The sequence below is a fragment of the Cavia porcellus genome, unplaced genomic scaffold (assembly GCF_034190915.1).
Source record: "Cavia porcellus strain 051 isolate PalLab524CR breed Dunkin Hartley unplaced genomic scaffold, mCavPor4.1 scaffold_1, whole genome shotgun sequence".
In the NCBI taxonomy this organism is placed as follows: Eukaryota; Metazoa; Chordata; class Mammalia; order Rodentia; family Caviidae; genus Cavia; species Cavia porcellus.
In genome coordinates, this window is record NW_026947484.1 from 166264394 (window position 1) to 166283946 (window position 19553).

Here is a 19553-nt window from a genome sequence, read left to right on the forward strand (position 1 = left end):
TTAACTGCATTTGGTAATTGCATATGACTGAGAATAATTTAATTGAAAATGAGCAGAGGCATTGCTTTTTTGCAAATGCAGGCACCTTGGTTTCCGCATTAGTTTCATATGTGGCTACCATGCCTCACTGCTGTCTTGAGAGGAAGTCACCGGCCCTTAAGACCTACTGATGGAAATCCACAGGGTCATAACCATCTCCATAAAAGTTGGCAAACCAAATTGTCAAGGGACAGTTTAATGTTATCTCTTGAGCTTTTTATTTCCCTATTACTGAAAAACAATTCAAGATCATGTTCATCATCATCAGAATTCCTGTAATCTGAACAGTATTAGAGGATCTATAAAGCAGTTCCATTTATATATCTCCCTTGATACTCTCAAAATACATATGAGGCAAGTAACATAAGGACTGTATTTCTTTATTACCAATTAAAAATAAAATTCACATCAATTAAGTGGCTTCCCTAGACTGCACATTTGAAGAGCATGTAGCAAAGTATGGAACTACCAATCTAAATTCAGTATTTTTTAACTTATTAAATGGCTACCCAATGATTTAATTAACAGAAAACCCTCACACCATTACGAACATTTAGGACTCATAAGAAAGTAGCCAAAAGGAGTAGGACCTTACTGTCGTAAAGGCATGGTAATTTAAATATTAAGGGACATTTCTAGGTTAAGAAAACAGAATAAAACTAGATTAGGAATTTTCCTTCTACAATATCTAGTAAATGAAATAGAAAGGATAGGAAAGTGAAATAAACAAGCAATTTAAAAGTGGTCAAAGAAATCATCTGCAGCAGCCAGCAACAAGAAGTATAAGAAAGTTAAACTAAAACTCAAAAGTGATTAAATTAAAATCCAAACCCAGGGCAGATTCAGGGGCTTCATTTCAGCAGGAGGAATGCGGCAGCCTCTGCCTGCCCCAAACATTAGCAGTAGCTCCACAGAAGAGGGCTAAGCAGGCCTCAGTCCTGGGGCTCCACTCCCGTGCCGGGTGGGAGGCACAGTGTCGGCCCTGAGGAGCTGGGGAGCCGGGAGGCCTGGACGATGCAATGATACTCCATTTTTCTATGCTTTTATTTTTGTAAAATACATATAACATAAACTGTGCCTTCTTAACCATTCTTCTTCTACGCTTTGGTGGGAAATTCATACTGCTATTCAGTCATCACCACTGTGTCTTTTTCTGTGAACTCTGTTTGTGTCAGAAGCTGAGACTACACACACTGAACAGTGACTCCCAGTCCTGGCCCCAGCCAGCCGCTGGAAACTACTGCTCTACTCTGTTTCTGTGATTCTGACTCACTGCCTTTTGGCTGCTCTAACTTTATGCTGCTCTGTCTCTATGACTTTTATCTCTTGGGAGTGTCATCATACAGGATTTGTGCTCTTACGGTTGTCTTGTTTCACCAGGCATATCATCAAGGTTATTCATATTATGGCACATTCCAAAACTTGTTTCCATTTGAAGACTGAAGAGTATTCCACAGAATGCACATACCACGTTTTGATGACACATTCATCTACCACTGGATACCTGGTTTGCTTCCACATTTAGCTATCGTGGATGGCAGCACTGTAAACATGTGCTCAAATATATATTTCAGTTCTAACATTTACTTCTTCCTGGTATATACTCAGAAATAAATTGATTAATCATTTGGTAATTATATTTTGATTTTTTGAGGAAATGTCATAGTATTTCTCAGTGGAGTCATACTTCTTTGTATTACCTATAAAAAATGCAAAAGGGTTCCACCTCTCCATATCCTCATTAATGTTTGTTATTTCATGCCTATTTGATAGTGGTTATCCTAATGAGTGTGTAGTATATCATCATGGCTTCGACCTACATTTATCAAATTATGTGTGTTGTTGCAAATTTTCAAAAATATATTTTTGGCCATTTGTACCTCTTTGGAGAAATATTTATACAAGTCCTTGGACTATTTTTATCAGGTTATTATTGAGTTCAGGAGTTCTCTCTATATCCTGGTTAATTAAATATAAGATTTCTAGATATTTTTTCCCACTGAGGAAGTAGACCAATATTTTACTCCATTGATGCACACGAGTTTTTTAATTTTCATGAAGTCTAATCATCTATTTTTTATTTTATTTCTTGTGTGTTTGCTGTGGTAACCAAACAGTTATCAAATACAACATTGTGAAAGTTTTCTATATTTTTTGTAAGTGATTTATAGTTTCAGCTCTTATCTTTATCTCTTTGATCCATTTTGAGTTAATTTTTGTATGTAATATTCAGTAAGCATCAAACTTCACACACTTCTATCTGTATATCCAACTTCTCCAGGACAATTTGTTAAAAAGACTGTACCTCCTTATGAAATAGATTTGGAATTCATGTGAAAAATCATTTGGTCTTATATGTGAGGTTTTAATTCTGTGATTGTCCCTCTACCCCACTGGCCTATAAATCTGTCCATTGTCCAGTGCCTTATTGATTATCATAGCTTTGCAGTTAACTTTGAAATGAAGAGATGTGATACTTTCAGCTTTGTTTTTTTCAAGATCGTTTTGCATCTACTGGGTCCCTTGATATTTCATAAAAATTTTAGGGTAGAGTTTTCTATTTCTGGAAAACATACATTATTGGAATTTACTAGGGATTTCATTGAATTTGTGGATCACTTTGGGTAGTATCGACATTTAAACTATATTATCTTCCAATCTATGTGTCTCCATTTATTTATGTTTTACTTAATTACTTTCAGGAATGTATTGTAAATTTCACTGTAAGCAACTAAGTTTTCTTTGGTTAATTCCAAATACTGTAATCTTTTGAAGCTATCATAAATGGAATTGTTTATTAATTGTTTCAGGGTGTGTATCATTAGATAAACGTATCTGATTTTTGCTCATTGACTGTATCTTACTTCCTTCTTCCATTTATTTCTTTGTTGCATTAGTTTTTTTTATGTGGAACAATTGTAGTTTTCTACATATAATATTGATGTAGGGAAAGAAACTCCTAGCTCATTAGATATACAGTATGAGCTTGTATTCTCTAAAATGGAAGAATGAATTTTAGGAACAATGAAGGTTAAGAGCAGAATGTACTTATGGAGAAAAGGAAGCTTCTGTCTGTGAGACAGAAGGGGACCCAGTGGGTTGTCAAGGACTCTGCCTTTTCTAGTGATGTTATAGAACAAAACCACAAGGTGACATGGGCCCAAGGTGGGCAAAAATAGAAAGTTACAATGTGGCATGAGGTGGGACAGAACTATGGCAACCAATAGGATTCTAAGTATAATTGCTCAAGTAAAATTGATTAAATCAGGGACAAATGCCAAAGCAGTCACATAGCAAATGGGCATGAAAGTAGAGCAGGTACTATTTGCTCATAGGGAGTACTATTTCCTTAGGGTGATAAAACTTGTTTAGAACATCAATTGCTAATGTTTTATCCTTTGGTGGTGAGTGCATTTGTTTGATCTTTTGTCTTGAGGTCTGGCCCATAGCAGGAGATGTTTGTCTCCCCCACAGTTGGTCTGCACGGGTTTCTTTGAGGACCCAGCCCTACCTGACTGATTTTAATACTTCTATCTAGCTCAGCTGACTATAACAATATCACTGCATATTTAAATAGACATATTTTTCTTCCAAATATAAATGCCTTATATTTCTTTTCTTACCTACTTTTCCTGGATAGGAATTCCAGTACCGTATTGAAACTGCTAGAATAGAGATCTTTGCATTGTTCCCGACTCTAAGAGCTTTCAGTCTTTCAGCATGGAGTATGATGCTCTATGATTTTTCAGGAGCTAGTGCTACTCTCCAATAAATTTCCCTTCTCTGAAACAAAAACATGTAATTTGTATAACAATAAAACCAAACAAGAATTGAGTAATGGAGTGGTATTATAATAGTGTTTTTTAAGTCTGTGTGTTTTTATTATGGGGAAGTAGTTTTCTTCTACTCTTGCTTTGAATGTTTTGTGTTGAATTTTGTCAAATCTTTTTTTTTTCTCTTTCAGTGGAGATGATAAAGTTGACTTCTTCACAGTATTAATATGGTATATATACTGAACTATCCTTGCATTTCAGGTATACGCACAAGTTGGTCATAATGTGTAACCCTATTAACATGTTATAATTTTGAGTTGCTAGTATTTTCTTGAGGATGGCAAACCAGTGTTCACTCTACAGTTTTAATTTCTAGGTACTTCTAACACTGGGATCATAAAATGAGTTAGGATAGATGTTACTTCTTTAGTTATATTTTTTGTGGTGAAAAGTTTTAATTCTATTCTCTTCTCTTTTGGTATATATTCTTTAATTACTGAATTTTCTATTACCATAAGAAGTACATTTTTATTCTAGTATTATAACATTTTAAATTTGTATCAGCTTTACTTCAATGGCACAGAATTCTCTTTTGAACTCGAGTCTCAATCCTTTTAGGTATCACTGTCACAAAACTTTACCTTTATGCATGTTGTACCCCAAAACTTAATGCAATAATTTTAAGTACTAGTGTTAAATTATGTAGGAAACAAAATGTGGAAACACAGACTGAAACTATGATAATACTTTATCAGAGACCATGCATTTGCCTTTCCTGGGAGCTTTATGTCCCCATATTGTACCAAGTCCCATCTAAGAGCCTTTCCCTTCAGTCTGCAGGACTTCCTCAACACTTCCTTCATGGCTGATCTACTGATTACAAACTCCCTCAGCTTTTATCTGAGAATGTTCTAACCTTTGGAAAAGCAGTTTGCCAAATAGGATTCTTGGTTGAAAGGGTTTTTTTTTTATTGTTTTGTTTTGTTTTTTTTTTTTCCTTTAGCCCTTTGAATAGATCTGCCTTTTGCCTTGTGGTCTCCAAAGCTTCAGATGCAAAATATGATGATATTATCATCACATTTCACTACAATATATACTGTAAATTGCAATATGCATTATGATTTTAAGCAAAAAATTCTCTATTACAGAAATTTAAAGCACACTGCTCTACCTTCCTTTCTAGGGTTTAGGACATCTGGTAATATTTCTCCTCAGCCTGGCAAACATTGTGTATCATTTCTTTTAATACAAGTCTGTTGAAGGCAAATTATTTGAACTTTCATCTATCTAATATGGCCTCCTTTATTTAATTGCCTTTATTTAAGCAAAACATTTATTTGCATATATTTACTCTGTCATCTGTTTTTTTTGCTTTCTACTATATCTTGTGTTAAATATTGAAATTAAGGTTATTAAAATAAGCCTTATGGCTTCAGTGTTATGCAAACTTAAAGAAGGAAGAAAACTAAAAACCAGTGGCAATGCTCTCAAGCTGCAGCTCTTTACCTCTTACTGGCATCTTCTTAAGGGAGGAGAAATGAATTTGATTTTGAAGACGTTAAGTGAGCTCTTGAAGTCTGTTGTATTGCACTGAAGCACCACACTAAAGAGCAGGGCAGAGCCCACTCCACTTTCCTCCAAAACTTAGGGCAAAGTAACACATTTCCAGTTACCAGTAGCAGAGAGAACTCAACATGGATCCATGTGTCCCACAAAAAATACAAGAAGATAAAAAAAAAAAAAGAAGAAATACAAGAAGGAATCCTTCAGACTGAATGAGAAACTCCAGATGGTTGCTCAAATCCTCACAAAGAAAAAGTGCTAGGTAAATGAAAACATGCAGGTTGATATGCAACAAAGTCAAAATATATTTTTTATTTATAACACTTTTCTTCTACTACCTCATTTAAAAGACATACAACTATAAGGTAATATTTATGAAATTGTTTTTCATAATGGGCTTATCACAGAGATGTAACCTGGGGTAACCCTTTTGGGACCCCTCCTTTCAGAAGCTAGTGCTATTCTCCAATAACTTTCCCTACTCTGAAACAAAAAAGTGTAATTTGTATAGCAATAAAACCAAAAAAGAATTGAATAATGGAGTGGTATTGTATTAGAGTGTTTTTTTAAAGTCTATTTAAATTAAAGTGTTGCAATACAAGTTAAAATGTTAATTGTAACCCCAATGGCAACCACTAATAAAATAACTGAAATATGTAGTAAAAGAAGGCAACAAAATAATTGACAGAGGATACTAGAAAACATATACTTAATATAACAGAATAATTAAATAATTTAATTATTAAATAAATAATATTTAATATAATTATTAAATAAATAAATAAATAATTTAAAAATAGTGTAGAAAACGAATAGCAAGATGTCAAATGTAAAAACCTTATCAGTAATTTAAAACATTAAAAGTAATTGAATTAAGTATTTCAATCAAAATAAAGACTGATAGAATGCAAAACAAAACTCTATTGCCATACATTTCAGGTTTGGTAGTACACTTTAAATTTCAATGTATTCTTTTTCATTCAAAGACATGAATAGATAAAAGTTTGGTGCATTATGTGATTTTCAAACAGTAAACAGAGGATAGATAGAATGGTTATATTAATATCAGAAAGAAATAGGATAAAAAATTGTAGAGTTTTAAAAGGACATGTTAAATTCACAAGAGTCAACTCATTGGGATAACTTGATTATTATAAACTTATTTGCACACTGTTGGCAGAACCCAAAATCCATGAAACCAAAACTGAAGAACTTAAGAAAAGAATTAACTTAAGAATAGAAGAATTAAACACTTGCTTTTAATAACAGGCAAAATAACTGTTTAGCAGATCCACAAGTAAAAATAACACTTTTGCAGCACTATAAACTAATTAGATCTTACAGGTATTCATATTTAAGAGTCATCCAATAACTGAAAAATGATTTTTCCTAGGTGCACATCCAACACTCAAGCACTTTACCTGGTAACAAAGGAATAAAACTAGAACTACAACTTCTTCCACTTGATACAGGTGACCTATGAAGCCCCTGTGAAAGATTTATCTATGCTTAATTGTCCACTTAGTGACTGAAGGCTGAAAACATTTCCCCCAAGATGAGAATGTCCACTTCTGGTTAGCATTTTACTGGAGACTAGCCAGAGCAATTATGGGAGAAAACCTAAAATAAGGAAAATTATGCAAAGAGAAAAGGAAAGCATTTTTAGTGGAAGGTCTTTCTGATAGAAAATGCAAAAGAATCCACAATAAAACTGTGAATGCTACAAGATACATGGTCAATAACTTTCAAAGATCAATTTTATGGGTTGGGGATATAGCTCAGCTGTACTGTGCCTGCCTAGCAAGTGCAAGTTCATGAATTTGATCCTAGTATCAAAAATTTTAAAAAATCATCAATTTTATTTTTAAACCCTAGGAATGAAGAATCTGAAAATGAGATTTTAAATAATTTCACTTATAATTACATTACCAAGAATAAATTCCACAAGCACAAATTTAATCAAAAAAATGTAAAATATGTACACTTAAAACAATAAAATATCTTAACACGTTTAATAAATCCTGGTAAGAAAGATATAAATCCCATCTGCCCATCCTGAAGACCCTGACTAGTGGACCCTAAATTCTCATAAAAATATAGACCCAGAATATCCAAACATCTTGAAAAGAAAGAGAAATTAGGAGAAGTCACAAGACCAAATCTTACTAAAAAGCTGCAGTAATCAAGATAGCATGATACTGTCTAAAACATAGAGACAGATCATTGGAGTAGAGAAACCAGGGATTATACACTCCCATTCAAGAACAGGCAAACCTCAGGGACAGGAAGAAGACTAAGGGTCCCATGGGAGGAGAGGTGTGCAGTGACTGACAGTGGGCACTGACTGTGCTGTGGGGGTAACAAAAATGTTTGAAATTAAATAGAGGGGTGTGGTGGCACAACTCTGAATATTCTGAACAATACTGTATTTTACAATTGAATATTAAATTTCATGATATTTGGGTATGTGGCAAAGCTGATTTGGGAAATAAGTGTGACTAGATTCTAGGATAATTCCCAAGGCCCTGTCTATAGAGTTCTCACTGGATCCCGTGGCATGTGGAGAGATTAAAGGGTACAGACACCGTGAAGAACTCGCTGTGGTGGCTTTCCTCACCATAGCCTGCCTTGTGCTCCCTACAGTGTGCTTTTGTTTTATTTTGTTTTTTAATTTTTTTCCTGCTTTTACTTGGACAAAGTTCACTCCATAGAGTCAGTTTCTCCCTTAGCCTTCACTTTTCAAATAAACTTTGCACCATTTTTGCCTGTCTTATTCATATTATTTTTCTAATATGAGAAGAAACTGAAACCAAAAAGCAAGCACCCCCCAAATCTGGTAACAGATATTTCAATAAAGCTATTAAATAAAAGTAAGTAGAAGAAATAGCTTATTTTTAGTCATGCAAAATTTTAAAATGTATTTGGAATATAGAATAGTTGTAAATATTTTATGTATCTAAATACAGTGATCTCTGTAGATGTTTCGAATACAAGGCTTGATGTCTCCAGCATTTTCTACCCAGCCCACAAACGTTCATTTTGCCCATCCCAGGCCTCATCTTTACTCCTCTCTACTGTGGTTCTCTTTGTTTGCTCCTCCTTCTTGAGGATCTACTTTTTTCTATAGCAACTAAGGCAAGGGATATCATTTAACTTTTTATCCCCTCTTGATGTAATTTTTCTTGAACAACATTCTGTGAAGGAATTCATTTGCCAGGAGCATCCAGGTCACCTGAGAAGAAACTGATGATGAGTGGAAGGTCATTTTATGTAGAAACACCAACACTTCTTGTTTCACTTTAAAAACTAAAAGATTTCAAAAGTTAAGAAAGCCCTGATTACACTCCCACCAAGGTGCAGGGCAGTTTTTTTCCCCACAGCCTTCCAGCATTTGTTGTTGGGAGTTTTCTTAATCCTGGCAATTTTTTCTGGCATGAGACGGAATCTCAGTGTGCTTTTAATTTGTATTTCTCTAATGACTAATGGTGATGAACATTTTTCATGTATTTATTTGCCATTTGTATTTCTTCATCTGAGAACTGTGTATTCATCTCAAATGAATTTTGGATTGGGTCTTTGAGTTTCGGGGATCTGATTTTTTTTTTTTTAATTCTTTATGTGTTTTAGACAGAAGTCCTTTGTCTGAGGGACAGTTCGCTAAGAATTTTTCCCAGTTTGTGGGTTTTCTTTTCACTATGCTGCAGATTTCTTTTAACATGCAGAAACTTTTAATAAGACGTGATCCCAGTTATTGATTCTGGGAAGTATTTCCCGTGTGGTTTGATTTTGGTCCACGAATTCTCTACCTACCCCTATATCGTCAAGATTTTTACTTAATATGTCTTCCAACACATTTAGTGTTTCTGTTTTAATATTCAGATCTTTGATCTATTTAGATTTTAGTTTAGTACAAGGGTCTAGTTTTAGTTTTTGGCATATGGATAGCCAGTTTTTCCAGCACCACTTATTAAAGAGACTGTCATTCTTCCAGTGATCATGTTTGGCCCCTTTATCAAAGATAAGGTGGTTGAGTGTGTTGGTAGTTGTGGTTGTATCTTCTAATCTATTCCATTGATCTTTGGCTCTGTTTCTATTCCAGTACCATGTTGATTTTATTACAGTAGCTTTGTAGTATAACTTCAAGTCAGGGATTGTGATACCTCCTGCCTTGCCTTTGTTGCTTAGAATTGCCTTTGCTATTCTAGGTCTCTTCTGGTTCCAGATGAATTTTAGGAGTGATATCTCTAGATCTATGAGGTATGTTGATGGTATTTTCATTGGGATTGCATTGAATCTGTATAACAGTTTTGGGAGAATGGCCATTTTCACAATATTTATTCTTCCTATCCATGAGCAAGGATGTCTTTCCATTTTCTGAGATCATCTTCAATTTCTTTTTTCAGTGTAGTATAATTTTCTCTGTATAAGTCTTTCACTTCTTTCATAAGAGTAATTCCTAAATATTTCATTTTTTTTTGGTTGCTAGTGTGATGAGTGTGGCTTCTCTTATTTCTCTCTCTGATTTTGCTGTTAGTGTTGATTTTTGAGTATTGATTTTGTATCCAGCTACATTACTGAATTTATTTATTATATTTAAGAGTCTTTCAATGGAGTTTTGGGGGTCTTCTATGTAAAGTATCATGTCATCTGCAAACAATGATAATTTAACTTCTTCTTTTCCTATCCTTACCCCTTTTATTTCTCTCTCTTGTCTAATTGCTCTGGCTAGTATTTCCAGTACTATGTTAAATAGGAGCAGTGATAAGGGACATCCTTGTCTTGTGCCTGATTTTAAAGTAAAGGGCTTCAATTTTTGGCCATTCAGTATGATACTGGCTGTTGGTTTGTCATAGATGGGCTTTATTATATTGAGGTAATGACCATCTATTCCATTTCTGTAAAGTTCTTATCATAAATGAATGTTGGACCTTATCAAAAGCTTTTTCTGCATCTATAGAAAGGATCATGTGATTCTTACTTTTGCTTTATTGATACAGTGGATTACATTCATTGATTTACATATGTTGAACCACCCCTGCATGCCTGGGATCAATCCCACTTGGTTGTGCTGTATAATCTTACTGATGATTTGCTGCATCCAGTTTGCCAATATTTTACTGAGGATTTTTGCATCTGTGTTCATTAGGGATATTGGGCTGTAGTTCTCTTGTTTCGTTGGGTCTTTCTCAGATTTTGTTATTAGAGTTATATTTGCTTCCAGGAATGACTTAGGAAGAATTGCTTCCCTTTCAATTTCATAAAAGAGTTTGAGGAGTGTCAGCATTAAGTTTTCTTTGTATTTCTTGTAGAATTCCACAGTAAATCTGTCTGGGCCTGGGCTTTTCTTTGTAGGTAAGGACTTAATTATGTTTTCAATTTCATTAATAGAAATTGGGCTATTCAGAAGTTTTACATCTTCTAGACCCAACTTTGGTACTTCACATGTTTCTAGGAATCTGTCCATTTCTTCTGTGTGATCAAACCTATGAGAGTAGAGGTTTTTGAAACAGGTGTTAATGATCTTCTGTATTTCTACAGAGTCTGTAGTGATTTCACCTTTTTAAATTCCTCATTGCATGAATTTGAGCTTTTTCTTTCCTTTTTAAAATAAGGTTGGCTAGGGACTTATCAATTTTTTTTATTCTTTCAAAGAACCAACTCTTTGATTCATTGATTCTTTGTATTGTTTTCTTAGTCTCTATTACAACCACTGTGGAGATCAGTCTGGAGATTCCTCAAAGAGCTGGAATTGGAAGTTCCATTCAACCCTGCTGTTCCACTTCTAGGCATATTCCCAGAAGAACTGAAAACATCATACCACAGTGATATATGTGCACCCATATTTATAGTAGCACAATTTGTAATAGCCAGATCTTAGAAACAACCTAAGCATCCATCTACTGAGGAATGGATAAAAAGTTGTGGTATTTTTATACAATGAAATACTACTCAGCTATAAAGAATGATCACATTGAGATATTTATAAATAAATGGACGCAACTTGAGACCATACTTATAAGCAAAATAAATCAAACTCACATGTATAAATACCATATAGTATCCCTCGTGTAAGAAATGGCAAGAGTACATAAGAGTTTAGGGTAATCATGATTGCCCATTACATTGCTTTGAAGCTTTATAATGTTTGCATTCATTAGTTGGAATGATTTTATACCTGGTTTGCTTGATTTTATGATCTGTGATAGTATAAACAGCTATTTTGAAGAAAACAAGATACTGTAATAGCCAGTGCTGATTCAATATCATCTTACTCTGAATTCTTAACATGAATTTTTCTTCTGTTTCCATTGGTTCTATCATATTGCATCTTTTTGGATTTTATTCTATGTGATAGTATAAACAAATTTTCTATGAAAAATGAGATAATATAGTAGCCAATGTTCATTCTCTGTTATTTGGTTCTGAATGCCTCGTAATACTTTCATTATCTTGAATGGTTTTATACTATTTTGTTATGTTTGATACTATTGTATATGAAGTTATTCTCAACTGTTTCAAAGCAAGAGACATTATGGTACTTACTGTTAATTACCGGTTATCTTATGGTGTAATACTGTATTGCTTACATTGTTCTGTTCTGATCTGCTTTGTTATGTCCTCTTTTGTCTTAATATCTTTAAAATAAAAAAAATTTTAAAAATCAAAGTCCTGCTTATCAGCCAAGTAAAGTTCACTTGTTATTTTAGAATAACAACAGTGGAAGACACGTTGGCAGGAAAATTTGTTCCTATAACACTGAGACTGAAAGGGACCTCACTTACACTAGGTAACCACACTAGCATCTCACAGTAAACAGGAAGTTCCTGCTTTCTTTTTTAGACCCTTTTCCAATCTATGTCATGGCAAAGGTGCTAAATGGACCATCCCCCATTCCTCTCTTTTCCGTATGGAAAGGCAACACCCAGGGTTTTGTTAGTAGCACAACCTGCAATCCATCCTTGGATGGAGGCTGAAGGAGACTTCCCGCTGTTCACGCCTTTGGTCTTTGCCATCTTGAACTGTGATGAGAGATGAAAGTGTCCAGGGAAGGAGAAACACATAGGTAGGAAAAACATTGCATTTCTTTATAATTTGATGTGGCAGAGACTCTGCACCAGGGTATTCAACTGCCAAATGTTGTATGAAGAAGAGGAAAATTCCTGGCAAATACAAAAGTACAAGGAGGATTACTTCGGGGTCAGCGGAGGTACTTTGGCTGTGTGTTTTAGTCCATGTCTGCTGCTGTAACAGACGTGCCAGATACTGGGGTGCTCATAAACAACCACATGTGGCTTACAGATCTGAGGCTGTGCGGTCTCATGTCAAGGGCCTGGCAAGCGCAATGTCTGGTTGGGCTTCATTGCTCTCACACACACTGTTCCTGGCTTCCTTACTTCATAGGAGGAGCAGGGAAACTTGCTATGGGTTCTTCATAACGAGGGCACCCCGTCCAAGGCGGAACTTCTAATGTCACCTGTGCATTTGGGGAGGATACAGGCTTCAGACCACAGTACACCTTTCTGTACTTGGTATTTAGCAGTGTCTGGCACAGATCCTTAGCTGAATGGAAGAAAAAAGCACAAGAGGGAACAACAGGAAGCTGGAAAGGGGGAGATATCTGTGGAAAGCAAGTAACTAAAACACTTGTTAATGAACAGTCAAGTTGCTTTGGGGGACCGTTTCCACTGGGCCTGCCTGTCTCTGCTACTGCTCAGAATGGAGCCTGCAGTGGCTGTGCTGGCGGAGGACCTTTGTGGTGGTGGGGTAATCCTCCAGGCTTCCCTTGGAGGCTCCAGATTGCTTGCTTGGCCCTACTCCTGGATACGAATCTTATCTTTCAGCAGAAGGGTACACTGCGAGTTGGTATTTGGGAGGACAGTGGGGATTGCTCTAAATCACCTGAGCATAACAAAGGAGGCCATCTGTTCTTTAGAACCCATGCTTTCTTTCTGCCTGTGTCCAAGGAGCAATGGATCTGTCCCTGAGTCGGTGAAGGAGTCAGTGAGTCTTCCTCCAGAGCCTGCACTGTTGCTCTGCAGGCTGAGGTATGAGCCCTTTCCCCAAAGAAAAGGCAACAGTGGGTGACAGAGATCACAGAAGAGTGCTCTGGTCTGACCTGGAAAAGATCTATTTTCAGTCTAGAAAGCACTTTTATATTAATACACATCCTATGATTGACAATGCCTACAAAGAAAGAAAAACAATACATTTCTTTTTAAAGAAGGCAACAATGGAGACCTAAATGTCCAGAAATGGACACCTAAATGCCCATAAAGTGTTGAGATGGGAAGTAGGACTCTAAGGAACCCATCAATCCATCTCCAAGACCCTGGCCACTGATGGATTGTCCCCTGGAGCAGATTTCCAATTATTTTAACCAGGCTACTTTAAATGACTCAGGTTGGGAGGATTTTTACTACTTCCATTGGGGGAGAGTATTCTGCGGTCTGATACACATCGTTGTTTTGAAGTGGTTGGTTTGATGCGAAAATTTCCTTTTAAAATTTATTTGTTTTATTTTCCACAACCAACCTGCTATATTGGGAAGAATTAGGTTACCACATGCTGGGTCCTTCCCTATCCATTTCAATGTGAACATCCATCCTCATGAAGCTTCCATCCAACTCCAGGTTGGCATGCCTGCTGCACTCATTCTGTCTGCACCAGGACTCTCGGCTAAGCCCCTGGAGAAGGCACACAGTGCCATTGAGAATGATGCTGACCAGCATCTGGACCCCTCCTGGCAGATTCTCCCAGGCTCCCACTCTCTCTGTGCACTTGTCTTCCTTCTCAAACTCAGAGATGACTTGGGTCCCAAACCCTTCATTTTACACCAGGTGTTGATGTGATAAAGGTGTTTCTGAACTCATTAACACAATGTGAATATAAAGCATCACAAAGCACTTTGTGAGACTGTTTCATATAGTACTGCTCTGCAGGCATCTGTGACATATTGGCTACTTCTCCAACCCAATGCCAAAGACAAGGATCAATCGTCTATATCTTTGTATCTTGTTTTGTATCTCAAACTTTTCTGTATCTTAAGCTTTGTGTCTGACATGTAGTAGGTTCATAAAATATAGTTTTAAAAATAGAAAGAGTGTGATTATCTGGACTTTTTAAGATTGCTATAGTCAAACATATACATGTATATATTTGAACTGTGCCACCTTAATAAAATAGCCAGCATGTTGCTGTCTTCATAATTAATTAAGTGACTATATCTTTTAATTAAATTTGCATTTATACCACAGTCTCCCCAGTAACTTGTCATAGTGTAATAAAAAGTACATGGACATTAGAGTTAAATTGTCTTTGGTTTGACTCTTTCCCACTTATTATCTGCTTAAAGTTAGGTAGGTCATCTAACCTCTCTGAATTTCAGTCTCCTTATCACCAAAATGAGCATAGCAATAATTATCCAATGACCTTGTCTTACAGATTAAGTGGGATCACTTATTTGAAGATACTAGTCTAATGCTTGGCTTATAGTTTTTAAGTTGAATAAATTAAAATTTTTAGCATATAGAACAGAAAGTCAGACTAAAAGTGGATTAACTGGTAAGGAAAATGTATATTGTACAGTGCTGTTACAGCAGCTTTGAGGTTGGTAGCATCAGTGACTCAGTAGTGTTCAGCAGCGCACTTGGGACCTTTCCATCCCCCCATCCATTGTCTGATGGCAACCATGTGATTGGCAGCCACAGACACTGCTCACAAAAATGACCATATCCAGCAAATTCCAGAGTCATTTTCTCTTGTGCATCTTTCTTTTTTATTGGGGAGAAATATTTCCTCCAGAGGCTCCCAGCACATTTTTACTGCAGAGTTGTTGTCCACTACTGGTTCCCATGTCATGTTCTACCAGCAAGGAGTCCTAGACAAAGGAGTCTATTATTTTGACTTCTCTGAAGGAAGTGGAACCTGCCAGACAGGGAGTGACTTGGAAAAGGCTGAGGGCAAGCCTTTTGCCTACCCACACTACATCATGTTCAGGTGACAAGGGCAGATGATGTGTAGCTCCCTTAATGTTTATCCATTGGAGTCTATGCATGGGAAAACGAAGCGGATGAATTCATAGAAACATACAGTGAGTCAGAGTTTTACACTAATTCCATGTGTAGTACAGACAAGAACCTTAAAAGTACACATTTGATTACTTTTGTACATACACACCTTCTCATTAGCTGTGTGATGCTGTGGGCCAGCCCTTTGATCTTCCTGATCCTCTGTTTTCCCTATCTGCATGAATAATTAAATAGAGTCCTAGTCTAACAATCAAAGTTTCAAAGCCCCAAATTTTCACACAGACAGTGCAAAAATTACTGATGTCATAGGTTTAGCCTCACTGTGGATTCAAAATGAATCGTGGTAATTTGCTTAGGAGCATTTTTCTTTTCCACTGTAACAGCTACTCTAAAGTTGTAGGCATCACAGATAACCAATTCCAAGAGCAAAAACCCAAATTCGGTTCCTAGCTTCACTGTAATTTTTTCTGTGATCTTAGCAGGAACAGTTGTTTTTCCAATTTTCAGGATGAGATCTTCATTTTAGGGGGTTGTCAGAAGAAATCACAGAAGTCAATTGCTGTGTTTGTTTCACGGTGAGTTGGATAACATCTTCAAAGCTGTCTTTTTTCCTTTTTGGCGAAAATGATGGCAACGATATCAGTTGTTGGTGAAGATATAGGAAAATATATATTATCATGTATTGCTTCCAGGAATATAAAATTATATTAGTATTTTGGAAAGTAGACTGGGAATTTCTAAAAATTTAATATATGTGATCTCCTAGATATTTATTCAACAGAATAGAAAATATATATACTTTTTATATGCAAATGCTCATTGAAGCTTTATTTTTAATGGTCTAAAACTGAAAATAATCCAAATAGTATTGAAGGATAAGAAAATTTCACTGAAATACTATGCAATAAAATATTACTCTTTAATAAAAAAGAACTATTAATCCATGAAGAAACATGGCTGAATCTCAAAATTATTTGCTGACAAGATCCAGACAAAAAAAAAACACATGATGACTCCACAGATGCAAACATGTAGAAAACACAAACTGAGGGTGACAGAAGCATATCGGGGCTCCTGGGGGTGAGAAGTGGACAGGCAGAAGGGGGTCAAGAACCAGGACACCTGAGGAGTCAAGTTCATCAGCTTGACTGTTATGATGACTTCACAGTCGATTCATACATTTCGACACATGTCAAATGTGCCACTTAAATAGGTACCGTTTATCACATGCCAAGTATAAGGTAAAAAGATGCTTTTTCTTCCAAGATGGTAAAAGTCACAACTCAGTAGGCACAGTCTTCTGAAGTATAGCGACACAACCAAATGATTAAGTTAAGTGGACCAGGAACAATTACCATGTAAATGCATTTGTAGGTCAATGACTAACAGAAGTCTAATGAATTATTTTAACCTACATGAGGACTCTAAAGTAAAGTGGCTTCAGAGCTAGGATGTGGGTCTCAATTAGAATCTTGAGCAAAATAGGGCATGTCTGGACTCTCAGCTCTTCCTTGGCTGAACTGAAGGCGGCTGGCCTCTGCCGTGAGCTGGGAGCTTGTGTTTCCATTGTTCCCATTCCGCTCGACCCAGAGCACTCGATGTTCCGCGACTCCTCCACCCTGCTGCAATTCCATGGCCATGTTCTGCTTCTCAAGCGCCTCCCTAGCTTATTATTTCTTTAATTGCACCCCTTACTCATGCTGCTCTCCTTGGTCACATTGGCTCAATTAGTTTCTTAATTTTAGACCAGGGACAACACAGCCTCGTGCATTAGTATTTTCACTCCTGCACACTGGTGATAGATGATGAACATAGACACCTTTAATGCAAAGGGATGCTCGTATTTAAATTTCAAGGTAAAGTTTATCATCTTATAAATCATCCTGTGGTCTGGTACCTCGATATGGAGAGGAGGAAAAGAACTAAGTGTTTAGAACAGAGAAGAAATAGAATTGTTAGGGTGGCCTGGGTGAAAATATAGGACACACAGAAAGCCCAAATTTTAATTTCAGAAACACAAATTTTGCATGGAACTGTTTACCTTGTGCTCAGAAATGCAAAATCTCTTTCTTGGGAGATACCTCAAGGTATTCTGTTCCAGATGTTGCCCAGAGCCTTTGAAAATAATCATCTTTTCCTTTCCTGCCTGTGGATGGTCGTAATGAAAAGAATGCCAAGGTTTCGAGGAGAGATGAAGACAGATTATTTAGAAGTCAGAAATAGGAGAAAATGCAATGCAAGTGTTGTCCAGCACCAGCTGTGGGATCAATTCTGTGAGCTCTTAGAACTTTAGTAGTCCTAATTTAATCCAACTTTTTATTTACAGAGTTAAATGTTGAAGTTTAGAGATAGAAAATTATTTGCTGTGGCTACACAGTTAGAAGGAAGAATTGGAAAAACTGGGAGAAAGAACATTTCTTTGGGGAGTGGAAAAGTCAGAGTCAGAGAGTAGACTTGGCCCTGGTGATAGATGCATCAGTAGCAGCTGAAGCCTGTGTGATCAGAAGTGTGGGTGTGATGTCTACAGAGGAACCGCAGAGCTGTGCGGATAGCTGATGGGCCCAGCCTGCTGCCCAGTGGGCCTCTTCTTCAATGCAGCTTCTTAATCAACCATCTCTAGCGGGTACACAATGAGGGCAAACACTCAAAATTCAAATAGAAAATTGTTTCCTCTGGGCTGGCAAGGCACAACATAAGAAAGCCCTGTAAATCTGGACTCCCATATGTGGTTCTCAGCTGGTGTGTGTCCCTGAATGAATTACATGGAGCCAGAGAAATTAATGCTACACACATGGGGGCCCAACTTGAAAGACAGAATTGCATCTGAGGAGACTCTGCCAGGCATTAAGGCTCTCTGGAAAGCAGACAGAGTCCACATTGATATGGCATGCGATGGAGGACCCCCAGTGACATTATGATCCAGCCCGGGAATAATGTATAATAAATGAGCAAGGACATGAATTCAAAGGAGAACAAGAAAGGATTAAATGGATGCCTTAATATGCAGCCTCTTCGAGTTGGGTGGAACAAGGTGGGTGTTAACTCTCACTTTCCTGCCTGTCGGAAATGTTGGCTTGTTCTGGGGGAATTTAGTGCTCTTTACACCAAGTAGAACCTATAGCCAAGTGATTTAAGGTGACTCCTTTTCCTTCTGGCCTCATACTAATTGATTCAAGTGAGTTACAGTCCCTACAGAATAGCAGCCACATATTGGGTATATTTTTAATGTCAATTTCTGCAGGAGCTTTTACACAAGGAAATTGTTGTAACAATTATTCTTTCTATCCTAGGCCCAAGGATAGATATTGATTTTAAGTCCATTAGATGAGGAAGGAATAGATGGCTGTATGTAAATGCAAAATGGACCAAGATCACTGGGATCTTTACGCAGAGTAGTGTTACTCACATGTTTGGGGAGCTGTGCTTTTCGATCCCTCTTTAGAGAGTGTAGTAGAGTTAAGAAGCTGAAAAACAAGAAGGCTAAATGATTTTTATGGCTATAATCACAAGGCAGATGAGTAGAACTGAGAGAAGTAAACTCAGAGGTAAAGAATAAAAAATGTGATTTAGGAGATTTTTAATTTTTGTCATTGATGGTAGCTTTCTATGTTTATTTTTAAGATCTAAAGTTAAAATTCTTTAGACATCTAAGAGAGAGGGCTCCTTGGGACACAACCCACCCATCCGACTGTCTGGGGCAGCCTCCCATCCTTCAGCAGCATGCTCTACTGTATATTATGAGACAAAATGTGGGACAGGCATCTGTGAGAAGTAGTTCAATTCTAAGTTGAAAATGAAAATATAATTTTCAAAGTTCAAAAATAATTCGCTTATAAGCACTAACTATTTTCTCTATCTTGGAATAATTATATCTGGACTTGTCTTCCTAAGTAGAAATGGAAAGTTCAACACACTATGGAGGAGAGAGACATCAGATGGAAGTTTTGGTAGACGGACAGAAAAAAGCCCTGTGTTGTTCCTAAATGAGGCAGCTTGAACAATATTGTCTGGAGAAGTCTGGATTCCAGTTAACAGGGAAAGATATTGTAGTACAGAGTTCAATCAGAGCATACTTTGCGTTTTACCTGGTGTCTACGTCTTAAAGTCCTTGGAAGATCTGATATTAGAGTTTGATTAAAAATAATCACTT